Source organism: Pseudophryne corroboree, chromosome 11, assembly GCF_028390025.1.
Source record: "Pseudophryne corroboree isolate aPseCor3 chromosome 11, aPseCor3.hap2, whole genome shotgun sequence".
NCBI classification, from domain to species: domain Eukaryota; kingdom Metazoa; phylum Chordata; class Amphibia; order Anura; family Myobatrachidae; genus Pseudophryne; species Pseudophryne corroboree.
Window position 1 is genome coordinate 189326466 of NC_086454.1, and position 13930 is coordinate 189340395.

Below are 13930 nucleotides of genomic sequence, written 5' to 3' on the forward strand. Positions count from 1 at the left end.
TCCGAACTTCCATTTATGGATGGTGGAGGCCACTGTGCTCATTGGGACCTCCCAAAGCAGATATTTTTATGTACCCTTCTTCCAGATTTGTGCCTAGAGACAATCCTGTCTCAGAGGTCTACAGCAATTCCTTTGACTTCATGCTTGGTTTGTGCTCAGACATGCACTGTCAAGTGTGGGACCTTATATAGACAGGCGTTTGCTTTTCCAAATCCTGTCCAATCAACTAATTTTACCACAGGTGGACTCCAATTAAGGTGTAGGAACATCTCAAGGATGATCATTGGAAACAAGATGTCCCTGAGCTCAATTTTGAGCTTCATGGCAAAGGCTGTGAATACTTGTGCAAGTTCGGTTTCTCTTATAAACCGTCACGTCTCAGAAAGAACCGACGGATAAGCGTGTGGAGGGTTGTTTAAAGGTAACTTACACCCTAACTGGTGCTGCGCATAGGCCCACCATTGCAGCAACATGGGCTACAGAGGCTGTTGAAGCGTGGGCTCAAGAGCTGGAGGCGGAGTTGCCTTACAACGCTTCTGATCATGCTAGACAATGTATGTCATATATTGTCACAGCTTCTCATTGCATTAAGGAGGCGGCTTCTGATGCCGGTATTCTGTCGGCCACGGCTTCTACTATGTCCAATTTTGCTCGCCGGATTCTTTTAAGGGAGACATTCTTTTCGGAGAAGACCTCAACAAGATAGTGGCTGACTTAGCTTCTGCTAAAACAGCATGTCTACCTACAGTAGTACTGCTCCTTCGGTGCCAAAGGCTAAGAGTACTCCCTTTTCGCTCCTTTCGTCGTTCAGGGAAAGCAAAAGGTCAGGCGTACCCGAAACTGGTTTGCACTTCCAAACCCAATAAGCCCAAACCCAAAAGGGCCTGGGCTGCCCGTCAGCCTGCTTCCAAAACTGACAAGCCTGACAAGTCTCTGGGGGATCCCAGGGTGGGGGACCGACTTCTAGGGTTTACTCAGGAATGGTTGAAGACCACTTCCTATGCCTGGGTACGGGAAGTCGTCACTCAGGGTTATGCCGTATCCTTCAAGAATCGTCCCCCTCATCGATTTTGCCCTACCGACGTCCCTTCGGATCAGGTGAAGGCAAATACTCTTCATTTGGTGGTACAGTCCCTCCGGACACAGGAGTGGTAGTACAGATGCCTCTGGTTCAGAGAGGCAAGGGGTACTATTCACTGCTGTTCCTAGTCCCGAAACCAAATGGGTCTTCCCGGCCCATTCTCAACCTCAAGTCCTTGAACAAATTTGTGAAGGTCTCCAAGTTTCGTATGGAAATTCTTCGTTCTATTGTTTTGGCCTTGGAACCTGGGGACTATATGGTCTCACTGGACATACAGGATGCTTACCTGCATGTTCCCATTGCAGTGTCGTATCAGCAGTACCTGAGGTTTGCGGTTGGCAACCTCCATTACCAATTTTGGGCTTTACCTTTTTGGTTTGACCATGGCTCTGCGATTCTTCACCAAGGTTATGGCGGTAATAACTGCTGTTTTACGCCTTAAAGGGGTCAGGATCCTACTGTATCTGGATGACTTGTTGTTTCTGGCAAATTCCCCAGAAAATCTCCTACGCCATCTAGATCTGACTATCCGGTTTCTGCAAGCCCACGGGTGGCTTATCAACTGGAACTAATCTTCCCTGGTCCCTGCTCAGAGCATGGTGCACCTGGGGGCGTTGTTGGACACTCACAACCAGTGGTTGTTTTTGTCTCAGGAGAAGGTCCTGAAACTTCAGGACAGGTTTCGGTGCTTCCTATCTCGTCTGCAAGTGTCTATACATTCGGTGATGCAAGTACTAGGCCTCATGGTGTCTGCTTTCGATATGGTGGAGTATGCTCCATTCCATTCCTGCCCTCTGCAGAAGCTGATTCTTGCCAGGTGGGATGGCCTGCCTCACCGGATCAGGTCTCAAATGATCTCCCTGTCTCTGGAGGTCTGTCTACACTGAGCTGGTGGCTTCAGGTCCAACGATTGAGCAGGGGTCGTCCCTTCTGGATCTCCAACTGGGTCCTTCTGACGACTGATGCCAGTCTGAGAGGTTGAGGCGCAGTGTTTTGGAGCAACACTCCCTTCAGGGTCGGTGGACCAGGGAGGAGTCTCTCCTCCCAATCGACATTCTGGTACTGCGGGCGGTGTTCAACTCTCTGAACTTAGCCCAGTATTTAATACAGAACAGACCTGTTCAAGTACAGTTGGACAACGCCACCACTTTGGCGTACATAAATCACCAAGGCAGCCCTCGAAGTCGCATGGCAATAAGGGAAGTATCACGGATTCTTCAGTGGGCAGAATGCCATCTGCCAGCCATATCGGCAGTGTTCATTCCGGGGGTCCTAAACTGGGAAGCGGACTTTCTCAGTCATCAGGACGTACACGCCGGAGAGTTGAGGCTCCATCCAGAAGTGTTTCAACGCCTCGTGGACAAGTGGGGCCTTCCAGATGTGGACCTGATGGCGTCTCGACACAATCACAAGGTTCCGGTCTTTGGAGCAAGGACAAGGGATCCTCGAGCAGCGTTCGTGGATGCACTGGCAATTCCATGGAACTTTCGGCTGCTATATGTGTTCCCTCCGGTGTCACTCCTGCCCAGAGTAATAAGGAAGTTCAAGCAAGAAGGAGGAATCCTACTTCTGATTGCTCCAGCGTGGCCCAGACGGCATTGTTTCTCAGACCTTCAGGGTCTCTCGATAGAGCGTCCTCTTCTACTTCCGCAGCGTCCAGATCTCCTCGTTCAGGGCCCCTGTGTATATCGGGATTTAGCCCGGTTGGCTTTGATGGCGTGGCTCTTGAAGCTTCCGTCTTGAGGGCCAAGGGATTTTCTGAGGCGGTCATTCAAACCATGTTAAAGGCCTGGAAACCGGTTTCTGCTCGGATTTATCATAGGGTCTGGAATTCTTACTTTGCTTGCTGCGCATCTAACAATCATGATGCTTAAGAGTTTAGTACGGCCAAACTTTTGGCTTTTCTACAACAGGGCCTGGACTTGGGCCTTCGTCTGGCCTCCATAAAGGTTCATATTTCTGCCTTGTCTGTTTGGTTCCAGAGAAAAATTGCATCTTTACCTGATGTTCATACATTCACTCAGGGTGTGTTGCGGATTCAACCTCCTTATGTCCCGCCTGTGGCTCCTTGGGTGTTGTCCGTTGTTCTGGAGGCATTGCAAGGGTCTCCGTTTGAGCCTCTTGAATCGGCAGACTTTAAGTGGCTTTCTCTTAAGGTGTTTCTGCTGACTATTGCCTCTGCCAGGCGGGTGTTGGATTTGGGTGCCTTGTCCTGTAAGTTTCCATATCTGATTTTTCACCGTGACCGGGTGCTACTTAGAACACGTCCTGGGTACCTACCTAAGCTGGTGTCTTCTTTCCATCTTAATCGGGAGATTGTGGTTCCGGCCTTTGCCTCTCCTGAATTGTCTTCCAAAGAGCGGTCTTTGGACGTGGTACGGGCTCTCCATATCTATGTGAAGAGGACAGCTCCTATCAGGAAGTCTGATTCTCTATTTGTACTGTTTGGTTTTCACAAACGTGGCTGGCCTGCTCACAAGCAGACCTTGGCCAGATGCATTAGAATGGTGATTGCACATGCTTATGTATGAGCTTGTCGTCTAGCTCCTGCTACTATAAAGGCCCATTCTGTCTGTTGGACCTTCTTGGGCGGCCCGCCATGGTGCGACCTTTGAACAATTGTGCAAGGCGGCTACGTGGTCCTCAGTGAACACGTTCATAAGGTTTAATGCTTTCGATACTTCCGCTTCCCAGGATGCTTCCTTTTGACGCCGGGTTCTTGTGCCCGCTACAGTGCATCCCCTCTCATAAGGAACTACTTTAGGACATCCCCAATGTCATTCCCTGTGGAACCCAGTGGACCCCGCAGCAGACAATGAGGTTTATGGTAAGACCTTACCGTTGTTAAATCTTTCTGCGAGGTTCACTCACTGGTTTCCACAGGGCGCCCACCCTGACGCACTTAGCGTCTTTGCGTTGGTATGGCATTAGCCGCTGACACTTTCTCCTGTCGTGAGAATGTGGTGTATGTGGCTACTAACAGTTGTCTTCTCTTTTGCCTGCTACTGCATTGGACTAGTTAACCAAAACTGAGCTCCTGTGCACAGAGGCGGGGTTATAGAGGAGACAGCGCTGTGCATCTTGGGAACAATTGAAGCTTTTAGCCTGTTGGTGCCTCGGATCAAGATCCTACTCTACACCCCCCCCCCCCCCCTGATGTTATCCCTGTGGAACCCAGTGTACCCCGCAAAAAAATATGTAACTAAGTTCTTACCATAAATCTCCATCTTTTATTTTTTTTAATTTTTTTTTTTATAAATGTGCTGATTCTTAACCAATTTTATATTTCAAAGCTCATCCCTCAAAATCCCTTTTAAGTATTCAGTTTATATTAGTGTGACTTCATTTGATCATGAAAGTTTTAGGCAAAAGAAAGGTGACTTTACCATGATTTATTGCCCGATGGCGTTATCGGGAAATTCAGTTTGTGGACTATTTTTTCGCTTGAAAACGGACCCTTTTTTCACACGAAAAACACAGCATCTGGCATGATGCACGAAAACGGGATCCGGCAAAACAAGGGGGCAGATGTATTAACCTGGAGAAGCATAAAGATGTGATGAGCGCAAGGTGATAATGCAGCAACCAATCGTTCGGTTTTGAAAAATGACAGGAGCTCACTGGCTGGTGTGTTATCACCTTGCACTTATCACTACTTTATCCCTTCTCCAGGCTTAATACTTATGCCCCAAGGCTCTTTATTTCGGCTGCAGATGAAAAAAAATACCCAATACTTTTGGCTACCAGGATTAATTGAATAAGCCCCTGTGGATCAATTGGCTGTGGTAGTCTATCAGGGCTATTTGAATTCCCACTATATATTGGTGCTACCTACCTCTACTCCCTGTTCTCCCAGATATCTATTTCTTCTACACTGAACTCGACCAAACCTCAACCAAAATGTCTAGTTATGGTTCTGCTTATTAATGTAAAATAAAAACCAATGTGAAAATCTGGCTGGGTCTCTGGCTGTGTCTCTGGCTGGGTCTGTCGGGCTGTCTCTCTGTCTCTGTTGGGCTGTCTGTCTTTTTATTCACCAATGTAAAGTGGACACTAATTTTAAGAAATTGTTGGTGTACGTGCTAGACTTTTTGTTTTTATTTTAAAGGTTGAATATATTTCTTACGTCCTAGAGGATGCTGGGATCCACATTTGTACCATGGGGTATAGACTGGTCCGCCAGGAGCCATGGGCACTTTAAGAGTTTAATAGTGTGGGCTGGCTCCTCCCTCTATGCCACTCCTACCAGACTAAGTTTAGAAAATGTGCCCGGTGGAGCCGGTCACAGCTAGGGGAGCTCCTAGAGCTTTTCTGGTTTTATTGTTTTTTTTAAGAGATGTTAGGCACAGGGAGGCTGCTGGCAACAGCCTCCATGCTTCGTGGGACCTAGAGGGGGGAGTAGTGTCCAACCCTTGAGTTTAATGGCCACTATCTCCGCTGACAGGACACTGAGCTCCGGAGGGTGATGATTGCAAGCCCCTGAGGCGACCACTCGCTCCTGCAGCATGCCGCCACCCCCTAACAGAGCCAGAAGATCGCGGTGGTGAGTAGGACACCGGTGACCCGACGAGCGGGGAGCCGGTGAGAATGGCGGCATCAGGGTAGGAGCGCAGCGCTGACGCTGCCTTCCGGAGGTCTCAGAGACCGACAGTGTGGCGCTGTGAGGGGCGCCCTATGCCAGCACTATACCCTACAGACTGGTCACTTGCTTTCAGGGACTCTGTCTACTGCCAGCGTTTATTACCTCAGGCCAGTATAAAGATTTAAAAGTATGGGAAGACGCGCCATTACAAGGGGTGGAGCTTCTCCTCAGAGCGAATCCAGCACTCTTCAGCGCCATTTTCTCCCTGCAGATCAAACAGACACGCTGACAGAAATCCTGGGAGAACCCGGAGAAAAAATTCCAGATCCCAAAGAGGATCCTTTGGGCGGTTTCTCCTCTTCCTGCAAGCAGGTGTGGATGTGGACCTACGTTTGGGCTCCATAAAGGTCCAGAATTCGGCCTTGTCCATTTTCTTCCAGAAACAATTGGCTTCCCTCCCTGAGGTTCAGACTTTCTTGAAAGGGGTCCTGCATATCCAGCCTCACTTTGTGCCTCCTACGACAGCTTGTGATCTTAACGTGGTGTTGCAGTTCCGGCAATCGGATTGGTTCGAGCCTGTACAAGTTTAAGGTCAAGTTTCTCACTTGGAAGGCGGTCACACTGTTGGCATTGGCATCTGCTAGGCATGTGTCTGAACTTGGGGCTCTGTCTTACAAGAGCCCATACTTAATTTTCCATGAAGATAGAGCTGAGCTTCAGACGCGTCAGCAGTTTCTTCCTACGGTTGTGTCGGCTTTTCATATCAACCAACCTATTGTGGTGCCAGTGGCTACTGACTTCTCAATTACCTCAAAGTCCTTGGATGTTGTGAGGGCTTTGAAGATTTATGTGAAGAGAACTTCTCGTCACAGAAAATCATACTCTGTTTGTCCTATATGCTCCCAATAAGATTGGGTGTCCTGCTGCTAAGCAGACTATTTCTCGCTGGATCAGGTTCACTATCCAGCATGCTTATTCTACGGCAGGATTGCCGTGTGCTAAATCTGTTAAGGCCCACTCTACTCGTAAGGTGGGTTCTTCCTGGGCGGCTGCCGGGGTGTTTCGGCTTTACAGCTTTGCCGTGCGGCTACTTGGTCAGGGTCGAACATGTTTGCTAAGTCCTACAAGTTCGATACTTTGGCGTCTAAGGACCTACAGTTTGGTCATTCAGTTTTGCAGGAGCCTCTGCGCGCTCACTCCCGTACTGGGAGCTTTGGTACATCCCCATGGTACTAATGTGGACCCCAGCAGCCTCTAGGACGTAAGAGAAAATAGGATTTTAATTACGTACCGGTAAATCCTTTTCTTGTAGTCTATAGAGGATGCTGGGCGCCCGCCCTTCGTTCTCCTGCTATAAGTTACTTAAGTTCAGTACGGCCTTGTTACTTGGTTAAGTGCTGCATTGTTACTTATTTAAGTACTGTTGTTCAGCTGTCTCTGACTTGTTCAAGCTGGTTTGCTTGGTTTGCCTTATGTGTGAGCTTGTGTGAATCTCTCCACTATCTGTTTCTGCTGCGGGGTACACTGAGCTCCACAAGTCTGGACAATGGGGGTGTAGAGTAGGATCTTGATCCGAGGCACCAACAGACTCAAAGCTTTGACTGTTCCCAGAATGCACAGCGCCGCCTCCTATATCATCCCGCCTCCCAGTTTGTCAGTTGGTGCTGCAGTAAGCAGGCTCTTAACAGAGGGGCTGTTCCAAGCAGCTCTGTGAAAAGCTTTTTATGAGGTAAAAAGTGAAGACTTCAAGGGCAGCAGCGGTGGTAAACGTTTTGTGACATTCACTGCTGCAGCTCCAACTCTCCCCAGCGGCGCTGTACACTCCCGAGCCCTGGTTGCCGGGTACCTACAGCGGAGGCTCCGGTTTTCTTCATGTTAGACACACACGGCTGGGGCTCTCCAGGATCGCGTGGCCACGCTTCGGGAGGTGGTAAGTGGGTCCCGCTCGCAATCCAGCGCGTTCAGTGGGAGGCGCGCCGGCGGTGGACACTGTGTGGCAGTACAGGCGATCCCACTAGATCAACAGGGCATGGGCGCAGGTCGGCTTTTCTCTCTAAACCACTTCTTATATCGCCCACAGTCCCCGGTGGTTTTGCCAGCAAGGGGGATAAGGCTTAGACCTGAAGCCCCTCCCCCCAACCCCAGGGCACCATTTCCCGCAAATGTTCCCGCCCTGGAGCTGCATATCTGTCTTTTCCTCACTCCCAGTCAGTGTCTGCGGTGCCATTATCCCTTAGCTCACTGTTCCTGGGACTGCTTGGGCAAATCCTCCTATGTAAAGCCGCCTGGTTGTCAGCGCTGTGCCTTTACATGACACTTAAGTATTCTACCTGCCTTTTTAGACAGTGATAGTTAAGAGAGTGCATTTAGTCAGGGTTTTATAGTACAATTACCCTGTGATATACATCCAGTTCTTACTGTGTACTGTTATATCTACTGTTATATAGCTGTGTAAGCTAGTCCAGTGCAGTATTATTGTCTGTAATAACCTCTGCATTGTACAAACTGTGATTTTCTGTGTGTGCATTTGAAAGCGGAGTGTTGTCCATCTCGTGTCTTTCACTCAACTTGCTATCCCTATATTCTACAACCTGAGGGGGCTTGGTGCGTCAGGTGTTATCTAATATAGGATTTTCACAAAGATATACTGTATTACTTATTTTTCTCTGTGATTCGGTCACCATATCTCTCCTTTATCTCTGCTAGTCCTGACTATACTGCGCAGGGGTTTGGGATATTGTGCTGCTGATAATTGTACTGTGTTACCTCATACTGCAAGTTATATCATGTCTGCTTCTGAGCGTAACGGTTCTGGGGCGGAACACACTGCTGGTGTTGCTGAAGCCACAGGCACATATGAGGAGAATATAGCAGCTGTGGGCTCTGGTTCTGGGGACTGTGGCAATGGAGGCACATACTGACCCACCGTGGGCCGCTTTTTCCACGCTTCTGCATACGCTAGTTCATAAACTAACAACCCCTATGGGACCCCCAATGCCGGTACAACCGTATGTGGGCCCTGCAGCTAACCTGCCGTGGGCGGACGATTTATCTGCTCAATTAAAGAAGTTGAACCAGTCCTTGACTACTAAAAAGTCTGACCAACGCTCACCTAAGTCCAAGAGGTCCTCTAAGCGAGCGCTCGTCTCCTCACAATCCACTGCTGTCACTGACCCCTCGTCTGAGGAGGACGGCACTTACACTGACCCCACAGGTTCTGACTCGGATACGGCTGATGGGGAGGGTAGTTTACATGTGGATGTTCCTGACCTTTTGGAGGCTATTAAGTTAATTCTGCAGATTACGGATGATCCCGAGCCATCCGTGCTTCCTACAAAACCAGATAGGTTAAAGCGTCAGAAGGTGGTTAAACAGGTTTTACCTCACTCTGATCACCTAGTGGATATAAGTCAGGAACCCTGGGAAAACCCGGGTACGAAGTTTGTGCCTCAAAAGAGGATGCTGGCTCGCTATCCCCTTGCGCCAGAGCTGTCTAAGAATTGGGAAACACCTCGTCCAGTGGACTCACATGTGGCTAGGATGGTGGTTTCCTCAGCTCTACCTGTCACTACCATCACGTCTCTGAAAGAGCCTACGGATAAACGTGTGGAGGCTTGTCTAAAAGCGATTTACACCCTCACGGGTGCTGCACAAAGGCTTACTATTGCAGCTTCATGGGCTGCTGAGGCTATTGAAGCATGGGCCTTGGAGTTGGAAGCTGAAATCTCCTCTGACCATGCTAGACAATGCTTGTCATATATTGTCACAGCTTCTCGATATATTAAAGAGGCGGCTTCTGATGCCGGTATCCTGGCAGCCAAGGCCTCTACTACGTCAGTCCTGGCTCGCCGGATATTGTGGCTGAGATCCTGGTCTGTGGATCTGGACTCTAGAAAAACCCTGGAGGTACTCCCTTTCAAGGGAGATATTCTGTTTGGGGAGGACTTAAATAAGATTGTGGCTGACTTAGCTACTGCCAAAACTGCCTGTCTACCTATTACCGCTCCTTCTGTGTCGAAGGCTAAAGGTACGTCCTTTCGACCCTTTCGTCCTTCAGGTAAAGCAAAAGGTCAGGCGTACCATAAGCAGGCCCGCACTTCCAAACCTGGTAAGCTGAAGCCCAAAAGAGCCTGGGCTGCCCGTCAGCCTGCCGCATGATGGGGCGCGCCTCCCCCTGGGGGATCCCTGGGTTGGAGGCCGGCTTCTAGGGTATACCCAGGAATGGTTGAAGACCACTTCAGATGCCTGGGTACGGGAAGTCGTCACTTGAGGTTATGCCATTGCCTTCAAAAACCGACCCCTCATCGATTTTTCCAGACAGACGTCCCTTTGGACCGGACAAAGGCAAAAACTCTACACTCTGTGGTACAGACCCTCCTGGATACAGGAGTCGTAGTACAGGTGCCTCTTGCTCAGAGGGGCCGGGGGTACTATTCTCCGCTGTTTCTAGTCCCGAAACCGAATGGGTCCTCCCAGCCCATTCTCAACCTCAAGGCATTGAACAGGTTTGTGAAGATTTCCAAGTTCCGTATGGAAACCCTTCACTCTATATAGTTCTGGCCTTGGAACCTGGGGACTACATGGTCTCCTTGGACATACAGGATGCTTACCTGCATATTCCTATAGCAGTGTCACATCAACAATACCTGAGGTTTGCTATTGGCAACATTCATTACCAGTTTCGGGCGTTACCTTTTTGGTTTAACAACAGCTCCGCGAGTCTTCACCAAAGTTATGGCGGTGATGACGGTGGTACTCCGCCGTCAAGGGGTCAGGATACTGCCGTATCTGGACGACTTGTTAATCCTGGCAAATTCCCCAGATCTTCTCCTATGTCATCTGGATATGACGGTCCGGTTTCTAAAAGCCCACGGGTGGCTCATCAACTGGAAGAAATCCTCCCTGGTCCGTGCTCAGAGCATGGTGCACCTGGGAGCGCTGTTAGATACTCACAACCAGAGGTGGTTCTTGTCTCAGGAGAAAGTCCTGAAGCTTCAGTACAGGATTCGTTGCTTCCTTTCTCGTCCGCAAGTGGCGATACATTCGGCTATGCAGGTGCTGGGCCTCATGGTGTCAGCATTCGACATGGTGGAGTATGCTCAATTCCATTCTCGCCCCCCTCCAGAAGCTGATTCTAACCAAGTGGGACGGCCTGCCTCACCGGATCAGGTCTCACATGATCTCATTGACTCCGGAGGTCCGTCTGTCGTTGCTCTGGTGGCTCCAGGACCAATAATTGTGCAGGGGCCGTCCCTTCTGGATATCCAACTGGATCCTGTTGACTACAGATGCCAGTCTAAGAGGTTGGGGCGCGGTGCTGGAGCAGCACTCCTTACAGGGTCAGTGGACCAAGGAGGAGTCTCTCCTCTCGATCAACATTCTGGAGTTGCGGGCGGTCTTTAATGCGTTGAATCTGGCCCAGCATTTAATTCAGAACCATCCTGTTCAAGTACAGTCAGACAACGCCACCACAGTGGCTTACATAAATCCTCAAGGCGGCACTCGAAGCCGTTTGGCAATGAAGGAAGCCTCACGGATTCTACAGTGGGCAGAATGCCATCTACCGGCAATATTCATTCCGGGAGTCCTGAATTGGGAAGCGGACTTTCTCAGTCGTCAGGATGTGCATGCCGGCGAGTGGGGCCTCCATCCAGAAGTGTTTCAACTCCTCGTGGAAAGGTGGGGTCTTCCAGATGTGTATCTGATGGCGTCTCGACACAATCACAAGGTTCCGGTCTTCGGAGCAAGGACAAGGGATCCTCAAACAGCATTCGTGGATGCGCTGGCGGTGCCGTGGAGGTTTCGGCTGCCGTACGTATTCCCTCCGGTGTCACTCCTGCCCAGGGTAATTCGGAAGTTCAAGCAAGAAAAAGGAAATCTGCTTCTCATAGCTCCGGCGTGGCCCAGACGGCACTGGTTCTCAGACCTGCAAGGCCTATCGTCAGAGCTTCCACTTCTACTTCCACAACGCCCAGACCTCCTCGTTCAGGGCCCTTGTGTCTACCAGGACCTAGCCCGGCTATCTTTGACGGCATGGCTCTTGATGCTTTCGTCTTGAAAGCTAAGGGTTTTTCTGAAGAGGTCATTAAAACTATGTTGCGGGCCCGGAAACCGGCTTCTGCTCGGATTTACCATAGGGTCTGGCATTCATACTTTGTTTGGTGCGCATCTAACAATTATGACGCTTCCAAGTTTAGTACAGCCAAACTTTTGGCTTTTCTGCAGCAGGGCCTAGATTTAGGCCTGCGTCTGGCCTCACTCAAGGTTCATATTTCTGCCTTGTCGGTGTGGTTTCAGAGAAAAATTGCGACTTTACCTGATGTTCATACTTTCACTCAGGGTGTCTTGCTTATCCAATCTCCCTATGTCCCGCCTGTGGCTCCTTGGGACTTGTCGGTGGTTTTGGAGGCGTTGCAGGAGCCTCCATTTGAACCTCTTGGTTCAGCTGACCTTAAGTGGCTTTCCCTCAAGGTGGTGTTCTTGCTGGCTATTGCCTCTGCTAGAAGAGTGTCGGATCTGGGTGCCTTGTCTTGTAGTTCCCCATATCTAATTTTTCACCGTGACCGGGCGGTTCTTAGGACTCGTCCCGGATAATTACCTAAGGTGGTTTCTTCATTCCACCTTAATCAGGAGATTGTGGTTCCAGCCTTTGTCTCTCCTGATTTGTCTCCCAAAGAGCGGTCTTTGGATGTGGTACGGGCTCTCCGTATCTATGTGAAGAGAACTGCTTCTATTAAAAAATCTGATTCTCTTTGTTTTGTTTGGATTTCACAAACGTGGCTGGCCTGCTCACAAGCAGACCCTGGCCAGATGGATTAGAATGGTGATTGCACATCCTTATGTGAAGGCTGGTCAGTCAGCTCCTGCTCACATTATGGCCCATTCTACTCGGTCTGTTGGACCTTCTTGGGCGGCCCACCATGGTGCGACCCTTGATCAATTGTGCAAGGCGGCTACGTTGTCCTCCGGGAACACGTTCATAAGGTTCTATGCCTTCGATACTGCCGCTTCCCAGGATGCTTCCTTTGGACGCCGGGTTCTTGTGCCCGCTACAGTGCGTCCCCTCCCATAAGGAACTGCTTTAGGACATCCCCATTGTCCAGACTTGTGGAGCCCAGTGTACCCCGCAGCAGAAAACAAGTTTTATGGTAAGAAATTACCTTTGTTAAAACTCTTTCTGTGAGGTACACTGGGCTCCACATATGATATAGCATTAGCCGCTGACACTTCTCTTGTCATGAGAGTGTGATATATGTGGCTATTAACCGTTGTCGTCTCTCTTTTCCTGCTACTGCATTGTGCTGGTTAACTAAAACTGAGCTCCAGTGCTGGGAGGCGGGGTGATATAGGAGGCGGCGCTGTGCATTCTGGGAACAGTCAAAGCTTTGAGTCTGTTGGTGCCTCGGATCAAGATCCTACTCTACACCCCCATTGTCCAGACTTGTGGAGCCCAGTGTACCTCGCAGAAAGAGTTTTAACAAAGGTAAGTTCTTAACATAAAACTCGTTATTTCCTTCTCTCAAAGTATGTCCGTCTCCTCGGGCACAGTTTCTAGACTGAGTCTGGTAGGAGGGGCATAGAGGGAGGAGCCAGCACACACTGTTAAACTCTTAAAGTGCCGACTGCTCCTGGTGGACCCGTCTATACCCCATGGTACTAATGTGGACTTCAGCATCCTCTACGGACTACGAGAAAAGGATTTACCGGTAGGTAATTAAAATCCTATTTTTAATGGCAAGTTAGTAGGTATCTTATCTGTTTTTACCTAATAGAATGGGACTTTATTAACTGTATGTTAATCACACTTTTTATGAGGTCTTGTAGATTTCAGGTAGGTTTGTTAGTAAGAGATGGCAGTTTCTCCCTCTTTGTTAGACGGACTTGGACACATGCTCCTGCTTTGTATGTATGGGAAAAACTGTATATTCACCCCTATTCAGAGCTTGGTACATTCATGGTACGTCAACCTCTATCTGTATGTTTGGTTTGCTACGAATTATGGTAATTGTGCATCAGCCTACCCAACAGATACAAATGGTAACAGACATATTTTTATACTTACAACCAACTCTGTGGCTGTAGTTCTGTCAGCATGGCCTCACTGAGCTTATCTACATGAGATTGCCTGTTACAGCCCAGCTACCCTCTTTCAGCCATAAGTGGAGAAATGCATGAAATGCGTGCGGTTCTGTAACTTTTGTACTTACGAATGCCTGGTTCATGCCCATACTTTTCACGTGTGTTTGTGTAACCCCAGGGCCACTTGC

General features: G+C 49.3%; 1 protein-coding gene across 4 annotated transcripts in view; it reads left to right on the forward strand.

Annotated features, from left to right (window-relative positions):
* The window catches only part of PC (pyruvate carboxylase), a 1082342-nt gene that overhangs the window by 237987 nt on the left and 830425 nt on the right, over window positions 1–13930 (forward strand). Inside the window, exon 1 of one of the 4 annotated variants that reach the window (XM_063945166.1) lies at window positions 7572–7593. The exons of the other annotated variants lie outside the window; for them this stretch is intronic. The gene's annotated coding sequence lies outside the window, so the exon portion shown is untranslated. Of the gene's footprint in view, window positions 1–7571; window positions 7594–13930 lie in introns of those variants that run through there. 4 annotated transcript variants of the gene reach the window in all.